We start from the raw sequence: 8,820 nt of genomic DNA, 5'->3' as shown, positions 1-8,820 counted from the left end.
GACGGCTGATGTGCAGGTGGAGCGACCCTCCCTCGTTGCCAGGTACCCGGTTTGACCCGGTCCCGCTTGGCTGGGCTGAGGGGTTTGATGACTCGTACTGTCCCTCCCGGTGTCCCCGGCTGCCTACTCCTGTCGCACTGGGAGCCCCCTTCCTCGCCTGCGGGTGGCGGGGGACTCCCAGGCCGAGAGCCTGGCAATGTTTTTTTCTCCCAACGGTGCAGTCTGACTCCCAGAGGGGAAGCCTTGAATGGGGCGCCCGGGCCGTCGTGCCGTGCGGGCAGCGGACGGATGGTGTTGCATTCCTCCCACCTCTCCTGCGCCCGCAGGTGGGTGAACGTTTTCAAAAAGTTGCCTGTGACTCTTGGCGGTGGATCACTATGCTCTCGCGTCGATGAAGAACGCAGCTAGCTACGAGAATTAGTGTGAATTCCAGGTCACATTGATCATCGACACTTCGAACGCACCTTGCGGCCCCAGGTTCCTCCCGGGGCTACGCCTGTCTGAGGGTCGCTCGATCGTCAATCGCCCTGTGGCTTCCCCGGGACGCGGCTTGGGCCGTCGCAGGTTAAGCTCCGCTTTCCCTTCGTCCCCCACAAGGTCAGACACCCCGATCGCCCGTGGCAGGGTCCCTCACCGGGTCCTGCCGGGGAGGTACACCACCGGTGCGCCTGGCCCCTGAGAAAGGGGCCTGGTGACCGGTCCGCCCCGGGACCCATCCCGGGGCGCCTGGCTGCGCGCCGTGCATGGCTGTCTTTGGTGTCCCACCGGCTGCGCGTGCGCACGTGCCTCAGGCACCAACCTCTGCCGCCGGCTTCCGGGGAGGGTGAAACCCTTCCAGATGCAATCCCCGGAATGAGGGCGTGCGCTACTGGGATGCCAGGCCCCCCCTGCTCCGACAGGGGGACCTGGCCTATCCCGGCAACCCCCCTGGGACGCTCCAGTGTCATTCTTCCAACTATGACCTCAGATCAGACGTGGTGACCCGCTGCTCCCGGGCAAATCAGGCAGGGAGGTGAGCAGCAGCTCCCGGGGGAAGGAATCTCCAGAGCAGCTGCATTGGTGCACCTGGCCACCTTCCCAGGCCATCTGGTTACCTTTCTGCGCGACTAGATGGCCCTGCGAACAGGGTGACCATATGGCCCTGCGGGCAGGGTGACCAGATGGCCATGTGGGCTGGGTGACCAGATGGCCCTGCGGGCTTGCGGACGGGCTAACTCCAATTTTTGTCCTTCCCAAAAGTTCTATAAGCCCCTACTACGTGGGGGGTTAATAGTCGAGGAAAATGGGCAGGCGGTCGAGGAGAGGATGTGGCCTGGGCTTAACCCTCATTGGATCTGGCTGAGGGTCTGGGCGCTTGGGACAGGGGTTCACGGGGGCCTGGAGAGGCTCTCCCTGGCCTGGCTAGGGTTCGGAAGCTGGGACTGGCCCGGGGCTTGAGCTCCATCCGGCAGGCCCTGGGGTGCGTGAGCCCCTATCCTACCAACCATCAGAGGGTCTGGGTGCTGGGGCAGGGATCCACCGGGGGCCGAGGAGGTTCTCCCTGTGCTGGCTTGGGTTCGGAAGCTGGGACTGGCCCGGGGCTTGAGCTCCATCCGGCAGGCCCTGGGGTGCATGAGCCCCTATCCTGCAAGCCATCAGAGGGTCTGGGTGCTGGGGACAGGGATCCACCGGGGCCCGGGGAGGTTCTCCCTGGGCTGGCTTGGGTTCGGAAGTTGGGACCGGGCCCGGGGGCTTATGCTCCCTCCGGCGTGGCCGGGCTTCGTGAGCCCCACCGTCCTGCAAGCCATTGGAGGGTCAGGGTGCTGGGGACGGGGGCCCACTGTGTCCCAGGGAGGCTCTCCCTGGCCTGGCTAGGGTTTGGAAGCTGGGACCAGCCCGGCGCTTGAGCTCCATCCGGCAGGCCCTGGGGTGCGTGAGCCCCTATCCTGCAAGCCATCAGAGGGTCTGGGTGCTGGGGACAGGGATCCACCGGGGCCCGGGGAGGTTCTCCCTGGGCTGGCTTGGGTTCGGAAGCTGGGACCGGGCCCGGGGCTTGAGCTCCCTCCGGCGGGCCCGGGCTGCGTGAGCCCCACCGTCCTGCAAGCCATTGGAGGGTCAGGGTGCTGGGGACAGTGGCCCACTGTGTCCCAGGGACGTTCTCCCTGGGCTGGCTTGGGTTCGGAAGCTGGGACTGGCCCGGGGCTTGAGCTCCATCCGGCAGGCCGTGGGGTGCGTGAGCCCCTATCCTGCAAGCCATAAGAGGGTCTGGGTGCTGGGGACAGGGATCCACCGGGGCCCGGGGAGGTTCTCCCTGGGCTGGCTTGGGTTCGGAAGCTGGGACCGGGCCCGGGGCTTGAGCTCCCTCCGGCGGGCCCGGGCTGCGTGAGCCCCACCGTCCTGCAAGCCATTGGAGGGTCAGGGTGCTGGGGACGGGGGCCCACTGTGTCCCAGGGAGGCTCTCCCTGGCCTGGCTAGGGTTCAGAAGCTGGGACCAGCCCGGCGCTTGAGCTCCATCTGACAGGCCCTGGGGTGCATGAGCCCCTATCCTGCAAGCCATCAGAGGGTCTGGGTGCTGGGGACAGGGATCCACCGGGGCCCGGGGAGGTTCTCCCTGGGCTGGCTTGGGTTCAGAAGCTGGGACCGGGCCCGGGGCTTGAGCTCCCTCCGGCGGGCCCGGGCTGCGTGAGCCCCACCGTCCTGCAAGCCATTGGAGGGTCAGGGTGCTGGGGACAGTGGCCCACTGTGTCCCAGGGAGGTTGTCCCTGGGCTGGCTTGGGTTCGGAAGCTGGGACTGGCCCGGGGCTTGAGCTCCATCCGGCAGGCCGTGGGGTGCGTGAGCCCCTATCCTGCAAGCCATCAGAGGGTCTGGGTGCTGGGGACAGGGATCCACCGGGGCCCGGGAAGGTTCTCCCTGGGCTGGCTTGGGTTCGGAAGCTGGGACCTGGCCCGGGGCTTGAGCTCCCTCCGGCGGGCCCGGGCTGCGTGAGCCCCACCGTCCTGCAAGCCATTGGAGGGTCAGGGTGCTGGGGACGGGGGCCCACTGTGTCCCAGGGAGGCTCTCCCTGGCCTGGCTAGGGTTCGGAAGCTGGGACCAGCCCGGGGCTTGAGCTCCATCCGGCAGGCCCTGGGGTGAGTGAGCCCCTATCCTGCAAGCCATCAGATGGTCTGGGTGCTGGGGACAGGGATCCACCGGGGCCCGGGGAGGTTCTCCCTGGGCTGGCTTGGGTTCGGAAGCTGGGACCGGGCCCGGGGCTTGAGCTCCCTCCTGAGGGCCCGGGCTGCGTGAGCCCCACCATCCTGCAAGCCATTGGAGGGTCAGGGTGCTGGGGACGGGGGCCCACTGTGTCCCGGGGAGGCTCTCCCTGGCCTGGCTAGGGTTCGGAAGCTGGGACCAGCCCGGGGCTTGAGCTCCATCCGGCAGGCCCGGGGTGCATGAGCCCCCCTGGCCTGGCTAGGGTTCAAAAGCTGGGACCGGGCCTGAGGAGCAGGTGTGGCTGGCTTCATCCACTACGCTGTCAGAGCCTAGTTTTCTGCCCACCCCTAATCCTCTGTACTTCTGGAAAAATCAATTTGATGTAGTAGAAAGGTCTCTATTTTTCAAGTGGGTGCTTTTGCCAGGTCGATATGGCTATAAAAACTGCATGCAGACACTGCAGTGGCAGGTCGAAACACCTTTGAAAGTGTGCTTGTGTAGTTGGCACAGTCAGTGCTGCAGACCTACTAGCAGCATTTGATTTATAGGCCCTGGGCACACACAGTGCATGTTTCTAGGGACTTACTAGTAAATCAAATAAGCCAATCGTGGAAACACCAATCCATAAACACAATTTACATAAGGAGCACTTCCACTTTGGATACAGGAGGCAGAGACAAAAAGACAGGGGAAACCACGCCAAGGATGTCAAGTCTAACATGTGTCCCCTCCTGCTGAAAAGTGAGGAAAACTACCCTCCTTTCTGGGAGTTCTCATCACTATGGCGGAAGAATCTGGACAGACCATTAGCACTGGCATGTTCTGTACCAGGGGGATGCTCCACCATAAAGTTCACCCCCTGTAGCGAAATGGACCACCTCAATCATCTGAGGGGTGTGTGGTTGGTCTGAATTCAGAAGTGAGTCCCAAGCAAGTAATTTTCCAAGTGGGTTATAATTTGCTTCCCTAAATGCTCTTACTGCTGCCCATTGGGTTCTTAAGGAGTAAAGAGTCAAACCCATTGTGGAAATTTTTCTTTAGGAATTTCGAAATGAAAACTGGCTCTGTTCCATTCCCGATAAAAAGCCCATGTAGAGAGGCAGCTTATTCCTTACATTGACCTAGAAAATAACATTTCAGAGGCAACATTTTGAACACATTTATATGCATGACAATGTTGGAGTTGTTTCTCTGAAACTACTTTATTTATTGATCCAGCTTCGCAGAACATTATCACAATGCCCTGAACATCATGTACTATGCCTCTCAACACGCTTCATCCACAGGGCAACAGCACTATCTACAGACCGTCCCTTGGGTCATCCCTTGTGGGGATTCTTGGCTCTACACCTATAAACACAGTAGGTAGTCTTAGAGTAGTGTTCGCTTAGCAGGAGTACATTCAATTTTCACATTACATATGTGCCTGCATATATTCATTGCTTTAGCACCATGGTGGAAATGTATCTACTCTTTACCCTTTTGGTGCTTGTAATCTTTATTTGCTTCTATCTTCAAATCGTTGCAGCACACGTATTTTTTTTTAAGAATAACACACGTCCCACTGTGTATTCTATGTGTATTTCTCTAAGAACAAGTGAGCAAGAGGGACTGAGGGAAAGATTCTGTACTGTTCCATGATACCTGAGAAATCCGGGTTGTCCTGTTCTGTGGTTGTCAGTAAGTGTTCACTCCCTGGTAAGTTAAGGTGGCTTACAGTGGCACTGTGAGACAGCTGGTCTATAGGCCAACATATCCTGTGGGGGTGTCCCGAATCAGTCTTGACACCAAGCACTTAGTTTATGTTGTCCAAGCAATGCGCAGATCCCACGGATTGGTAGGAACTACACAACAGCTTGGTTAACAGTCCTGAAGAATTCCTTTTCTAACACCAAGTATCAAAAGATTGTTGGTATTTTGAATACACTCTTAAAGCTGATGGATGCCTAGATTGATGCACCAAAGAAGACACTTCAGGCAAACAATCTTTTGCTTCCAAATTCAACCTTTCAGCAACCAGGTCCCCCGAACCTGAGCCTCTGAAGTGCTGGGAATGACAACATTGGAGATTTGAACAGGTAAGAGACTAGAGCAATCACACAAGAAGGGCACACCGCAAATTGCAAACTGCAGAAAAGTTGGAAATCCTGGACAACGGTTTCACACAGAGACCACCAAAAAGCCTCACCCTGTCTATTTTATCCATCTAAAAAACGCTGTGGATTCGGGAAATCAGGGGAAAAGCAAATAGAAGTCCTGCTGGACAAGTGAAAGACATTGCATCTACCTTCCAGGCTCTCTGTGTGAACATTTTTTTCAGAACCTAGGAAGGAGGACATTCACCTCTGAAGCCAACAGATCCACCAACGGAAGGTCAAACCACTTCACCAACTGCTGGAATGTCTGCTCCATCAATAATCAAGTGGATACTTATGGAAAGATCCTGATGAAGTGATCTGCACTACATTTTCTATCTTCAAGAGATAAACTGCCTTCAATGTTAACAAATTCTGTTCTGCCCAAAGACAAATTTATTGAACCAGAAGTTTAGTGCTTGGACTCAAAAGCTCCCCAGATTATTTATGTAACTCAAAACAATTGTGTTGTTTGTTTTGATCTGAACCATCAGATGCTGAATAGAAGGGGAAACTCATAGGAAAGTTAAGTAGATTGTTTTGAGCTTCCTCCAATTGAAGGATGCCATTCTCTTCTGAGGATATCACTGAAGATAACATCTGTGGTAATCAATTGGTTTGAAACACTGTGAATGAATAACCCGTTGTAACATCTCCTCTTGCAACCACAATTTCACCTCCTGGCAAATATGGTAATATATTAGGACTTCCTAGTTGATTTACCCTGACCCTGACCCTAGATCCCCTTGCAAAAGAAGGTGATTTATTGAGGGTACAAATGTAATCTTGCCTGATGAACTATCATAATTGTAGAGGCCATCAACCCCTGCATCCTCAACCACTCTCTGATGCAGCTATGTTCAATAATAAGTCTGTCAAGTCCAACTTGAGACTTTGAATCCTCGTATGAGGAAGAAAAACCTTTCCCTCTTTTATACTGAACAGTACTCCATTGAATTGTAGGTACTGTGTGGGTTCCAACTGAGACTTGTCCTGATTCAGTAGCAGCCCATGGGCACATATGATCTTGGCCATCTTCTTGAAGTGATATTTGCCTTGAAAAAGACTATCGAATCTGCCAGTCATCTAGATATGGAAACAGCTAAATGCCCCTATCGTGGGTAAATCGAGCCAGCACCTATGTGAAGACCCTATGGGCCCGATTCACAGAACTAACTTAAGACAAAATCCTAAACTTACTACCATTTTGGTATTTACAGAAGGCACTTACTCATTTTGGTATTCACAGAAGGCACTTACTCATTTTGGTATTCACAGAAGTTAGGAGTCTTAACTTTAGGACTCCTAAATGCCTTCTGTGAATACCGAAAGTCTTAAAGTTAGAATTTTTCTCAATTTAGTAGTAGTAAAGTTAGGACTCCTAACTTTCGGACTCCTTAATGCCTTCTGTGAATACCGAAAGTCTTAAAATTAGGATTTTTCTCAATTTAGTAGTAGTAAAGTTAGGACTCCTAACTTTCGGACTCCTAAATGCCTTCTGTGAATACCAAAAGTCTTAAAATTAGGATTTTTCTCAACTTCACTACTACTAAACTGAGAAAAATCCTAATTTTAAGACTTTTGTTATTCACAGAAGGCATTTAGGAGTCCTAAAGTTAGGATTCCTAACTTTACTACTACTAAATTGAGAAAAATCCTAACTTTAAGACTTTCGGTATTCACAGAAGGCATTTAGGAGTCCTAAAGTTAGGACTCCTAACTTCTGTGAATACCGAAATGCGTAAGTGCCTTCTGTGAATACCAAAATGGTAGTAAGTTTAGGATTTCGTCTTAAATTAGTTCTGTGAATCGGGCCCTATGAGAGGATTCCAAGCCAAAAGAAAATACTTGGAATCGAAAATGCTTCTGGCTGATGCAGAAGTGAAGGTATTTTTGCAATGCAGGGTGAATTGGTACTTGGAGGTATGCATCCTGTAGATCTATAGAGGCCAAAAAAATCCAGTTCATTCGAGAATGAAACAGTCAATTGAAGGGTTTTAGAAATGGAGGTATCTAGTTGGCAGTAGTATGCCACCTGTCCGAGTAGGGACCCTCCCTTCTAGTCCGGGTGAGTAAAGTACACACCTAAGTTTTCCTGTGCTCACCCTCCGGTAGCTTGGCACAGTGAGTCAGGCATACAGAGGCAATATGTAAAGCATTTTTATATACACAGTGAAAACACCACAGATGGGCACCATACCAGTTTAGATAAATAAAGTATCTGTATCTAAACCAAACAAGAACAAAATGAAGAAAATCCAACATGCATAGCTTAAAATATGACTTTTAAAAGGTAAAAAAAAAAACTGTCCATAGAAAACCATGGACACATCACTTTTAACACAAAGTACCCTGGATGTGTCAATATTACAGAACGAAAACAGGCAAAAGGGAGGTAAAGCATCAAAAACAGAGCGATGCAACGGTTTCTTTACATGCAAGGAAGGTGATGCGTTGGTTCCTTACTGGAGAGGAAGTGATGCATCTGTTTCCTACTGGGAGGAGAGGTGATACATTTGCTTCTTACTGCCAGGCCTCGGTTAATTACTGGAAGCCCAGCATCGATGTAGATTTGGTGCACAGATGCGGTGAGTGAGAAAATCCAGACGCTACTGGTCAATGCAGTAGTGATCCAGGTGCTGCATCTATTTCTGTAGCTGTAGACAGGTGATGCATCGATTTTTCCAGGAGCACAGCAGGGCATGCATCGGAATTAGGGTGGTTGTCTCAGACTACTGACTATGGTCACCTAAAGTCATCGTGCAGTGGTTCTTCGGGCTGCAGGCAGGCGCTGTGCCAATTTATTCGGTCGCAAGGTAGCAGTGCATGTAAATTTTGCCTCCATGGCAGTCCTGTGTCATAATAACAGGCGCTGGAAGGGCGATGCGTCGATTTTCATCAACAGGAGAAGTTAAACAAACCCCAAAGGCCCAGAAATGGAGTTTGGCACCACAAGGTCAGAACTCCCAGCAGTGGAGTTCAGGGATGCTGCAGGTGAAGTGTTTGTGTCACAGCAAAGTTCAGTTTGTGTCCTCTTTAAGGTAAAAATAGGCAACTGCAGGCCAACCCGGCAAAGCAACACACAGGAAAAAAGGCAGTTCTCCTCCTCATAGCTCTTCAGCCTTTCTCCTTTACAGAGGTTCCTCTTAATTTACAAGTAATCTCAAAGTTATGGTGGTTTAGGTATAATACTTATACCCCTTTTTCCTTTTGAAGTCTTTGTCATAACGTTTCTCTTGCTCACTCTACCCCCCGGTAGAGATAGCATTGTACATGGCGGTACACAGACAAAATATCGAGTTTTAAATATCGATATACAATAATATTGAAGTTTAAATATCGATGGGACAAAATATCGAAGGTAAGTAATATCGACAGTCTTAATATCGATATTAGTATGATATCAGTAATATCGAAGTTTTAAATATGATGTCAATCAATAATATCGAAATAAATAACTTCGATGTTACTAATATCAATTTTTAAATAAATTTAGTGTATATTATATTGTAT

General features: G+C 51.6%; 1 non-coding gene across 1 annotated transcript; it reads left to right on the top strand.

Moving 5' to 3' along the window:
- Window positions 1-356: 356 nt before the first annotated feature.
- Window positions 357-510, top strand: LOC147712507 (5.8S ribosomal RNA). The gene has a single exon (XR_015296170.1). It is a non-coding gene; the product is annotated as a 5.8S ribosomal RNA (ribosomal RNA).
- Window positions 511-8,820: the final 8,310 nt, after the last annotated feature.

This window comes from Lissotriton vulgaris, chromosome 5, assembly GCF_964263255.1.
Source record: "Lissotriton vulgaris chromosome 5, aLisVul1.2, whole genome shotgun sequence".
Lineage (NCBI taxonomy): Eukaryota > Metazoa > Chordata > Amphibia > Caudata > Salamandridae > Lissotriton > Lissotriton vulgaris.
This window is presented reverse-complemented; position numbering and strand designations above follow the sequence as displayed.